Source organism: Euprymna scolopes, chromosome 2, assembly GCF_053919585.1.
Source record: "Euprymna scolopes isolate OS-2025 chromosome 2, ASM5391958v1, whole genome shotgun sequence".
NCBI lineage: Eukaryota > Metazoa > Mollusca > Cephalopoda > Sepiida > Sepiolidae > Euprymna > Euprymna scolopes.
Window position 1 is genome coordinate 164,436,365 of NC_136483.1, and position 10,805 is coordinate 164,447,169.

The following is a 10,805-nucleotide window of genomic DNA, read 5'->3' on the forward strand; positions in this document are numbered from 1 at the left end:
GCAGGACAAAATCTGTATTGTTCGTCATTAAGTAGATTGTTTTTTTTTGATGAGGTGCTTAACAATTTCTTGGTTTATGAGATTTAAGCAGCTTACTCATGACACTGAAGAGATTGATCAGTCTGAACTGCGATACCAGAAGACTGCGCACCATACTTTTCGATACTGAGGTTTCTCAAATAGATAAGAACCTCTAACATACATAACATACCAGTCACCCTTCACCGTCAAACACTTATCCATTGCCTGCAAAGATTTCCAATAAACCAGACAAAAATAGTACCAAATAGACAAGATGAACACTGTTTAACAAGGTTCTTGTAGACACTGATTCAATTTTCTGAAAGTCAAAACACTTAACTAGAAAATTTGAAAAACACAAAAATCTCTTTACCACTATACATTTAAAAAGAAAACATACGACCTAATACAATAAACAAATAAGCTAGATATAAGAATCTATGATAAATAACCCTTCTTGACATTAACTGATATAACAAGATCGATATGCTGTTAAAAATCAACCAATCAAAACGACTTTGTGTTTAAATTTGTTTTGTGCAAAGCTACTTGAATACCTACTCTTATATTTTGCATTCATTATTTGTGAAAAGGACAGCGATACATATATCTAAACACACATACGCACACACAAACATACAGAAACACGCAACCTTATACTACTGCAAATAATCTACAAACAAGAATCCACGATAACCTTTCATAGCATTACACGACCTAACAAGATAGATATGGCGTTAAAAAAAAGAGAAAAGAAAAAAAAGAAAAATGGAAAGTGTTTCCCTTTAAGGAACAGTTTTATAATTTTGTTAGAATAGGAGCAAGTTCTAGTAACAGTTTCTTAAGGATGGTGACTGGAATGTTGTCCAAACCAGTTGTCTTGTTCGCATTGAGGTTTCCAAGAAGTTTGGCAATGGTCCCAGACAGATATACGTATCAGTAAGATACGGCATTAAAAATTAGTAACAAAATACAGTACAGTATATAATGCACATGTATATAATCAAATAACATTATAAATAAAACCGTAAGGCGAGGCAAATAACCATAACCAAAGGCCAGAAAAACATCGTCTTCCACATCGTAACCTGAAAAACCGTATCCCAGAGTTCTACTGTATATCATTAAAAGAGTTTACAGTGATAGAGAGAAGTTGGTCACAGAAAGTAAAGTTTGTCAAAGCTTTATGGGAAAAGTTTAGCCTCATCAGATGGAGAGGAGATCACCTTAATGCCATTAATGATGCTTGGTATAGGTCTTGTATTTGTTCAGTACTCTATTTGTTATTTTTTTAAAATTCATGAGAACCAAACCTCCGTTAAGCAATTCTAGCTTTAACAGATTGAGCATATGACTTGTACATTTTCAATAACCCATTTGCAACGAGTTTTAATGACTGCTTTAGATTTAGGACATCTATTTTGTTGATAAAGATTAAAATAATGATGACGATGAGCTATGGCAGCAGCATATTACGAAGTGAACCATGGCTGGTTATTCAGTTTCGGAATGTTTTAGAGAAGAGGTTCCCTAATCTGGGTTGCTTGTATCTCCTGGAGATGCGAGATAATGTTCCAGGATATGTGAGAAAAGTTTTTTAAAAAATATTCTTATGAGCTAGATGTTACTTTTCTGTGTTTTTGTTTTGTTTTGTTTGTTTTTTTTCTTTTACAATGTACTAACTTCTTATTTTAATTTTAGGATTAAATATTGTTAGTGACCATTAAATACATGGCTGAATAGATTTAATCTAACCTTGTATTTAACCGCGAGTTCAGAACGTCCTAAAGTTTAGGGCACAAATTTTAGGGGATGCAAGGTTTGAGGGAAATTTTTTGAGGGGTGCCGACAAAAAAAAGGTTGGTTAACTAGTCAGATATATCAGACATGATATTGGACACAGTTTTCTTGAAAATGGAGTGTAGAGCAATTTCTGAGATAAAAGATTTAAAGCTATCCCAATCTGACTGTGACGGAAAAGAACATCAGCGGTCTCTGAGTTTAGATTTGATCTTGGAGACAAATAATGATCTAGGGATCCCACAAGAAGGGGATAGAAAAGGAAATGAATACTCTTCTGTATTATGTTTCTTAATTTTTTCTTTTTTTTTATATTAAAATTAATAATTTGGATTATTCGCATTATTCAGACCGTTTTCGTCTTGATTTTATTTTTATATTTCAGCTGATGTAACCCCTGAGCTTAAGATGTATCTTGGCAAACTTGTGAATATCATTATTAAATCTGCACAAAATTTTGAACAGAAACTTTTATTTAACCCATGGGGGTAGCATGCGCTTGTTCTTTCAGCCATGACCAGGTAGAAAGTATTAAGTAATTCGTAATTCTTAGTATTGCCTGGATCGAGGATTGAACCTTCAACCATCAGAAGAGTGTGAATTAGAACTGAATTTTAATTAGTACTTTATCCATTACGCCAAAGATTCCCAGAGTCTGATAAGACACACCAGAAGGTCAGAGGTTACAGTGAGAAAAATGTTGCGAAAATAACACTCAAGATAACAGTAGTTCAAATAATCTAAATAACATTTCTAAGTAGTCAGGTTTGTTGTTATACGAAATTCACCCTAGGCAGGTTGACTAGGTTTCCTCCGAAGGAGAAAGTGTCAAGGGAATATTAAATTCACAAGTGGTTCCCAGTCGTTTGATGCATTTTTGGTCAGGAAGCCAGTATCTTCAGATACACTGATCTGGTAGCATCATATGCCCTAACAGGTATTATTACTCTGGGTCAAAGTGGACCTGGAAGCAATGGTAACCAAGGGGCAACTCCATATTCCCGACAGCTCCCAAACGGGGCTTCATCACTGGATGTCTCTTAAAGTTATATCCAGTACACCTATACATCGTAAAGAAAAAAAATCAAAAGTTTGCAAAAATGTCCATGTGGATGTTGGCAGAAAGATGAACAGACAGGAACTTATCAATTTTTACATAGTTTTTTTTTTTTTTTCAAAAATAGCAACCTTTTCATTGCAGGGATGCTAAAGAGTAGAGATGATCAAGGTGCTGTTTACAAGGGCTACATGGAAACAGAATGTCAGCTTAGGGTCTTTGTTGAAGATGTCTCTGCTACATGAAAAATACAGATTTTAGTTCCATGCCTATCTTGAGGGTCGTGCTGATGTCATGTTAGAAATACCTGCAATTTTTAAGTTATAAAAACTTGTTTTATTCAGAATCATCAAGTCAGGTTTGGTATCATAAATGGATTTCAACCTCTGGAAGTCCAAGAGTAGAAACTATTTGGTTTTCCAGTATGTAGGCACCTCAGCAGTGAAAGGGTGAGATTTTGCTGCCTGTCAGGAGTATGCCGAGGGAGCACAAGTGCTATGAGTTCAAAGCACATTACATTAACATACTTGTAAATTAGTGACATGGTAATCTATACTATCACCTGTCTGTTTAAATGTATGTATGTATGTATGTATGCTTTTATGTATGTATGCCTAAATCTTTTGAGAGAGGCGACGGATTTTCACGAGATCGGTATCGTTTTGAAGCTCGACCCTTTGGACGACAAATATTGAAAAATTGTCTAAAAACATTAATTCCTTCACCCTCAACTTGGCACTTTTCTACAAGGAGGAGTCGCTTTTTTCGCCGATATTTTCAAAAGTCATCCACTCTTTTCGATTGACTAGCCTTAATTTAAACCTTTGCCACTTCCGGTTTGGCGATGGGCGCAACGGCAAAGATGTCACGTTTTTTTTTAATGCTCTCTTTCTCTTTCGCGATACGGGTTTGAGCCTGCCTACCATCACTTTCTTTTCTTTTTTTTTTTTTGCTCAACACGCATCTCCAAACACCTGGGCAACGCCAGGCACCCAGACTAGTAAAGAGAGAAAAAAGAAATAATATCCAAGACATCATATGGGGATCACGTTCCTCCATCAGAAACATCACTCATGGGATATTTATTACATATTTTGGGGAGTAGTGTAGTACATGCCCATTCACTATTATATATATGAAAAAAAATATGCGAGCGGGGGGAGGGGGCATATTTTTTATTTATAGTTTTATTAATGTAGATATACAAGCAGTTTTTACACGTCAAAATAAGATATGGACGCAGACCCCACAATTTTAATGAACCACTGTTCTGCAAGATCAAACATACCCATTCCTGTGTCTCGATACATCTATCATTATATGTAATCAGTCTTTGAAAATAATAAACCATATCGGTGCCTATTCGTGACCAGACACACACACACATTCAGCTTTATATTATAGATATCTATAATATAAAGCTGAACGTCTGTGTGTGTCTGGTCACGAATAGGCACCTATATGGTTGACTATTATAGAAAACTGATCACATATAATGATAGAAGATGTATCGAGATACAGGAATGGGTATGTTTGATCTGGCATAATGATGATTCATTAAAATTGTGAGGTCTGCGGACGCGTCTGGTCCACTAAGTATGGAAATAAATTAAAATATTAAGAACGTTTACAAGTGTTTTTCATATAGATGTACATAAGAATACTTTGATAAGTATGTTTTAACTTAAATATATAAATAATATATAATAATAAAATTGTGGGGTCTGCGTTCGCACCTGGCCTCCATAGAATGGAAATAGACACAAACTTTAATAAAGACTTTTCATATCTATCTGCGTAAATATACTTTGATAATTATGTTTCAGTTTGAAGAAATATGGTATAATAAAATTATGGGGGGGGGGTTCGTTCGCACCTGACCTCAATATAATGGAAATATGTCACAAAGTTTAACAAGGTTTTTTAATATAGATCCACAGAATATTGCGCTAAGTGTTTCAGTGTGAACAGGTATGGTATAATAAATTATGGGGTTTATCTATTTTATTTTTACTTTCATCATATTTTGCTTTGGTTTTGATACTCCCAAATTCGAAGCTATCTCTTTACAACTCTTCCTTTTCATAACCTATCATAGTTTCATAAATCAGAGTCCATTTTCTGTAGGCTGTTTTTGAACCCAGTTAACGACAGGTACTTTTGCTAGTATATATATATATATATATATATATATATATATATATATGTATATATATATATATATATATATATATATATATATATATATATATAAGTTCTCTGCATTATTGTTGTGTTCTACAAGATTTTTCAGCAGTAGAGGACACACAAGGCAATATTGCATTGTATATTCCTCCTCTCTACATTTGCAGATGATTCGGTCAGTTTTGTAACCCCATCTGGTTATAGCAACTTTCGATCTCCCTCATTAACGTTCTCACGTAGTTTGTTTTTCAATGGAACCATAGGCAAGATAATAAATAACTTTTGGGATATCAGTTTTGTCGAGTCAAGTTGACAAAAAAAAGCTTTTTTATCAGCACTTCATCCAGTTAAAGTGGGGAGTTTAGCTCCCTCAGAACGAATCTAAATTAACCATATTCGAATCCGTTGGTATTCCCACAGACCAACCTAACAAACAGTAAAATCCCAACCCTTCACTGTTGAGGTCCCTGGATGCCAGAAAACCTTCTACTCTAACGGTTTCTTCTCTTAGACTGCTAGACTTGGAAATTCTCTTGTTTCCTGACATGCAGAATGTAATGCGAACAAACATTTGTTGCAGACTAGGATATAAAATACTCTAACTCGCCACAAGAAAATAATGAAACGAATGGAATTGAAGGAAACAAAAACTCAATTGATGGATAAGATAAACGTGTCGTTTATTTACTGTTGAAAGAATGAATGTTTTAGATATAACGTGTTCATGTCCGCGCGGGTGTAACTATCGTTGGTTGCGGGACTGGTGTTGTAGAAAGAAAAGGAAATGTGTGTTCATCTCAAGTTCGGGTCACTATCGTTTGTTCGCGCGTGGGAAGAGAAGTGAGTAATGTAATAGAACGAGAAATGGCAGTCTATCGTGTAGACAAAGAAAAGGATAGAGGGTTGACGTCAGTTAGCAGTCAGCTACGCGAAGGTGTTCTCAGGGACCAGTAGTAGATAGAGAGAGAAAGAGTGAGAATGTGTACGTATGGTCTGTTAGCTTTTTGCCCCACATAGTAAGTGGTGTGAGGCGGAGGTCGGTCCGCAGACCGATCAGCTTGAAAGCTGGGCCGAAAAGAAAGAGAGAAGCCGCTTGTTGCTCTTTCTTTTATAGGTGTTTCCGTTGGTCTTTTGCGCATGGGTGGATTTCCTTTGAAAGGAAGTGACGTCGTCTATCTGTGTGCGTACGTGTGAGTACATGTGTGTACGTTAGCGTGTGTGTATATACACGTGAATGTGAGTGTATGTACGCAAACGTAAATATATGTAGGTGTGTGGACGTGGGCGTGTATGTTTGTGTGCGCGTATGTATATGACAAGTAATATAGCTTGAAATGTGAACGCGTGTTTCTGTGTGAGACTTGAAAAGGCTTGCGCACATCTCATTACTCAACTCCCCACAATCTAATGTTAGACATGATCCAAACTAGTAACTCCTTACGTTCAAGTGGTAATATGCCTTGTTTGTTTGTTTTTTTTTTCTTGGAAGATAACCAAGTATCAAGGCCCATAGCCCACTCAAGGATAAGTAGGTAGATGGTGAGAAGATCAGACAGTGGAACTTGGGTAGGGCTAGATTATCTAAATGGAAGAGTCAATAGGAATTTACTCACATCAGGTAGAGAAAAGGGTTTGTTTACTGTCGATCGCCTGAGGCATCCCTACCTGAGAATGCTGAGAGGTTTTATCCACCGTAACTTTATAAAAAACACCCAGAATGCCTCTTGGGAAAGAGTGGAGTAGTGTTGGACTGTTGGATTCCAAACTTTAAACCGATGGTGTGTCACAAATAGTCTTGTGGGAAGAAGACTAAATAAATTTCTCTAGTAAAACGCGCCAAAGCAACAATAAACCTATTCCTCCCTTTCCCGAAAGTAAGAAGCAGAGCCTGCCTGGGTGGATCGATAAATGAATCCTCCCACCCCCACCCCACCGCCTTCAGCAAAAACCGACACAGATTTATAAAATATAGCTAAGATCGTTATTTAAAGAGTAATATATATATATATATATATATATATATATATATATATATATATATATATATATATATATATATGAATGAGAGAATTCAATCTGTAATCATTGGTATTTTTTTAGTAAATACCCCCCCTCTGAGTTCTTAGGTTCATTTCACGAATCGCCGAAAACAAAGATAAATATTATTGAAGGGCAAAATAATAATAATAATAATTAAATAAATAAAAATAACTATTTACGTCAGTTGATAAGTCTAAAATAAAATATACTGGTCGAATTTAATCCGAAATAAAACAGGTATCCCCCCGGGGCCGGGCTAATAACGATTCTATACTTACTACTACTAAAATTAGTGCAGCGAGTGCTACTATTAGTTTCATTATTCACCATTGACGAAGTTAAGTAGTCATCATACTCTACTGTAGAGTGTAGTACATACATCAATGATATGAGATCTCGTGTATATGTGTGCATGCTTCTCGCCTCTACGTGACTTGCACTATTTTTTTAAATTTCTTTATTTGTTTCACTATTGACTGAACATTAAAATAAAACGAACAACAGATTAAAATGAAATTAAATATTATAAATGCTATTTAAAAAAAAAAAAAAAAAGTAACGTAAAAAGACGCCCGGGCAACGCCAGATAGCGGTAGCTACTTCAGAAGATATTCAATTGTAAGGTTAAAGCACACAATAGGTACAAAACACCCTCCCCCTCCCCATGTTAAGAATGGCTTTTTAAATAATAACGTTACTTATTTCAGCACGGACGACCACTCTCTGCAAGAGTAGTACCACTATTCGTAAATCCACGGACTCCGAACGATTGACATCAAAATCTTTTTTCAGTTAGGAAAAAAAAATTATTTTAAAAAAATTGTTTAAATTATTTGTAAGAACTTTCATTCCATAATATTAATCGGAGAAAACCATTATTAACATGGGCAGGGGGGGTAATTATTTTGTACTTTCTCACCTAGCAATTTAATAAATTCAAAATTTACGGTATATTGTTTAACCTGAAAATCCTATGACAAAATATTTTTTTTTAAAGACCGAAATGGGGCAATGGCCCCAATGGGGCAGGGGCATTGTTCCTAATGTAGTATTTTTGTACCTCCTTGATAATCCATTTTTATCGCTTTTCCGTAGTTTATACTGCGTCAAAGGACATGAAAAGGACCAGTTAAAGAATTACTAAAGAGGAAAATGATTGATCAAATCGATTGCAAAGGGCTACATGCATTTTGTCATTTTTTTTTGGGGGGGGGGGGGGATCAATTTAAAATTATTTTTGATTATTAGTATTATCGACACTTATTGCAGTGAACTTAACTTGAACTAGTCAAACAAAATTATACAAATTCAACCCAATTTGAATTGACAAAAATAGTGATTTCTCAAATATAAATATATATATATATATATATATATATATATATATATATATATATGTTCTTGTGCACTTATTGATCCGTGCGAAATAGCGTTATTATTTAAAAAGCCATTCTTAACATGGGGGAGGGGAGGGTGTTTTGTACCTATTCTGTACTTTAACCTTACAATTGAATAAATATACACACACACACAATCGTTTAAGTTTTTATTTAAAAAACACTCATTGCAGTTTTAAAGGTGTGATTTCAGCCTTAGAATCACTTAATCGTTAACAAAACACTAATTACTATTTTTATTATTTCGCCTGGTAAAATCGAATGTAATTACAAACTAGACTCAATTGAATCGTTTAAACTGGACATCTTAATGGACCAGGATTTTCAAGTAGAAAATTATTCGGTACTTACTTCTGCAAAATACGAACCGTTTTATTTTTATAGTTTCAAGTCTAAATTTAGATTTTAAGGTATCTTTTGTTATTAAAGTGGGTGCTAATGCAGAGAGTGATCCGCGCTATTTTTTTTTAAATAGTATTTCCAAGTTTAATTAAAGTTTTATATGTTTTTTTTTATTCAATTGTAAGGTTACAAAACACTCCCCCTCCCCATGTTAAGAATGGCTTTTTAAACAACGTTATTATTTCAGCACGGATCACTCTCTATATGAGTACCTTAAAGTGTTTGGTCAAACTAAAGAATTTATGCCACTTATACACTTATTGTACCGTGCTGAAATAACATTTAGAAAGCCATTCTTAACATGGGGGAGGGATTGTTTTGTAACTATTCTGTATTTTTACCTAACTTAATAAATAAAAAGAATTTCGTAACTATTAAAAAATAAAAAAATAAAAATAACGCGGTAGAACAAGAAGTGCATAAGCACTTTATAATTTAAAAAAAAAAAATCCACCTCAGGTAAAGATTTTCTAAATGTCATTTCAGCATGCATGGTTCGTATTCTCTATGAGTACCATAAGGTGCAAGTACAGAATAATTATAAAACGCCGTCCCCGTGTTAAGAATGGCTTTCTAAATAATAAAGTTAATATTTCAGCACGGTCCGTAAATTGCATAAGCACTTCCAATTTTGTTATAAAACAACGCGGCAAGGCTTCAATGGTAGCTATCTTGGTGCTAGTGCAGAGAGTGATCCGCGGCCCGCGCTATTTTTTAAATCGTATTTCCAAGTTTAATTCAAGTTTTATGATGTTTTTTTTGGTATTATTATACAAACACCGTGACAGCGTTAGGGTTAGGGTTAGGTTTAGGGTTAGGGTTTAGGGTTAGGGTTAATTCGCTGTCACGGTGTTTGTATAGTTTTACCGTTTTTTTTTTTTATTCAATTGTAAGGTTGAAGTATAGAATAGGTACAAAACACCCTCCTCTCCCCATGTTAAGAATGGCTTTTTAAATAATAACGTTATTATTTACGTCCGGATCACTCTCTGCACTAGTACCGCTATCTTAAAGCAGAAATCTTCAATATAACCAGATTTCAGTAAATAGATATCTTTTTATGAAATAATTGAGTCCTAACAAGCATTGGATAATATACGTGTAATTTTTTTGGCTTTTATAAAATAATTCAAAGTATAAAAATCAATTTGTATGACATTTAGATTTGTGCATAAAAAAATCACATCTTTATCAAAAATATGTGTTAGACGACTTTAATTATATCTGTCATTGAAATATTTTTTTAGATTAGCTGTTTTTTTTTTTTTTAAAGAAAAGCTTGTTTAATATATAAATTAAAGGATTGGCATAAATAAAAGGTGAAACAATTTAAAAAAAAAAAAAAACATTTCCACACACACTATGTAGAAATACATTTTTGCTTATTTAAGAAGCTCAATGAAATTACAGAGCAATATAGAGAATAGATAACAAAAAGTTATATTCCAAAATTCATGATGTTGACCATCTTATAATTTATTCCTTCAACATTATGACTTTTGGAATATAACTTTTTGGGTACTCATGATCCGTGCTGAAATAATAACGTTATTATTTAGACAGCCATTCTTAACATGGGACGGGAACGGGAGGGTGTTATGTACCTATTCTGTACTTTCACCTAACAATTTAATCAAAACAGATATCGTAAAACTTTAATTAAACTTGAAAATACTATTTAAAAAATAGCGCGGATCAGTAAGTGCACTAGCACCACTTTTTGTTATTTATTTTCTCTCTATATATATATTAGTTTCTGGAATTGTTTTGTAAGTATTCACTTCCTCAATATAGTCATTTTTGTAATATTCTAAGGTTAGTAACGTTTTTATATTTAAGAACATTTCAATTTCATACAGAAATTGATTTTTCTGTGAATCAAATATAAAATGGAAACTTAATTT

General features: G+C 34.0%; 1 protein-coding gene across 2 annotated transcripts in view; it reads right to left on the reverse strand.

Annotated features, from left to right (window-relative positions):
* Positions 1-10,805, reverse strand: part of LOC145298521 (acyl-protein thioesterase 2-like) — a 224,736-nt gene that overhangs the window by 112,132 nt on the left and 101,799 nt on the right. The window lies entirely within an intron of this gene.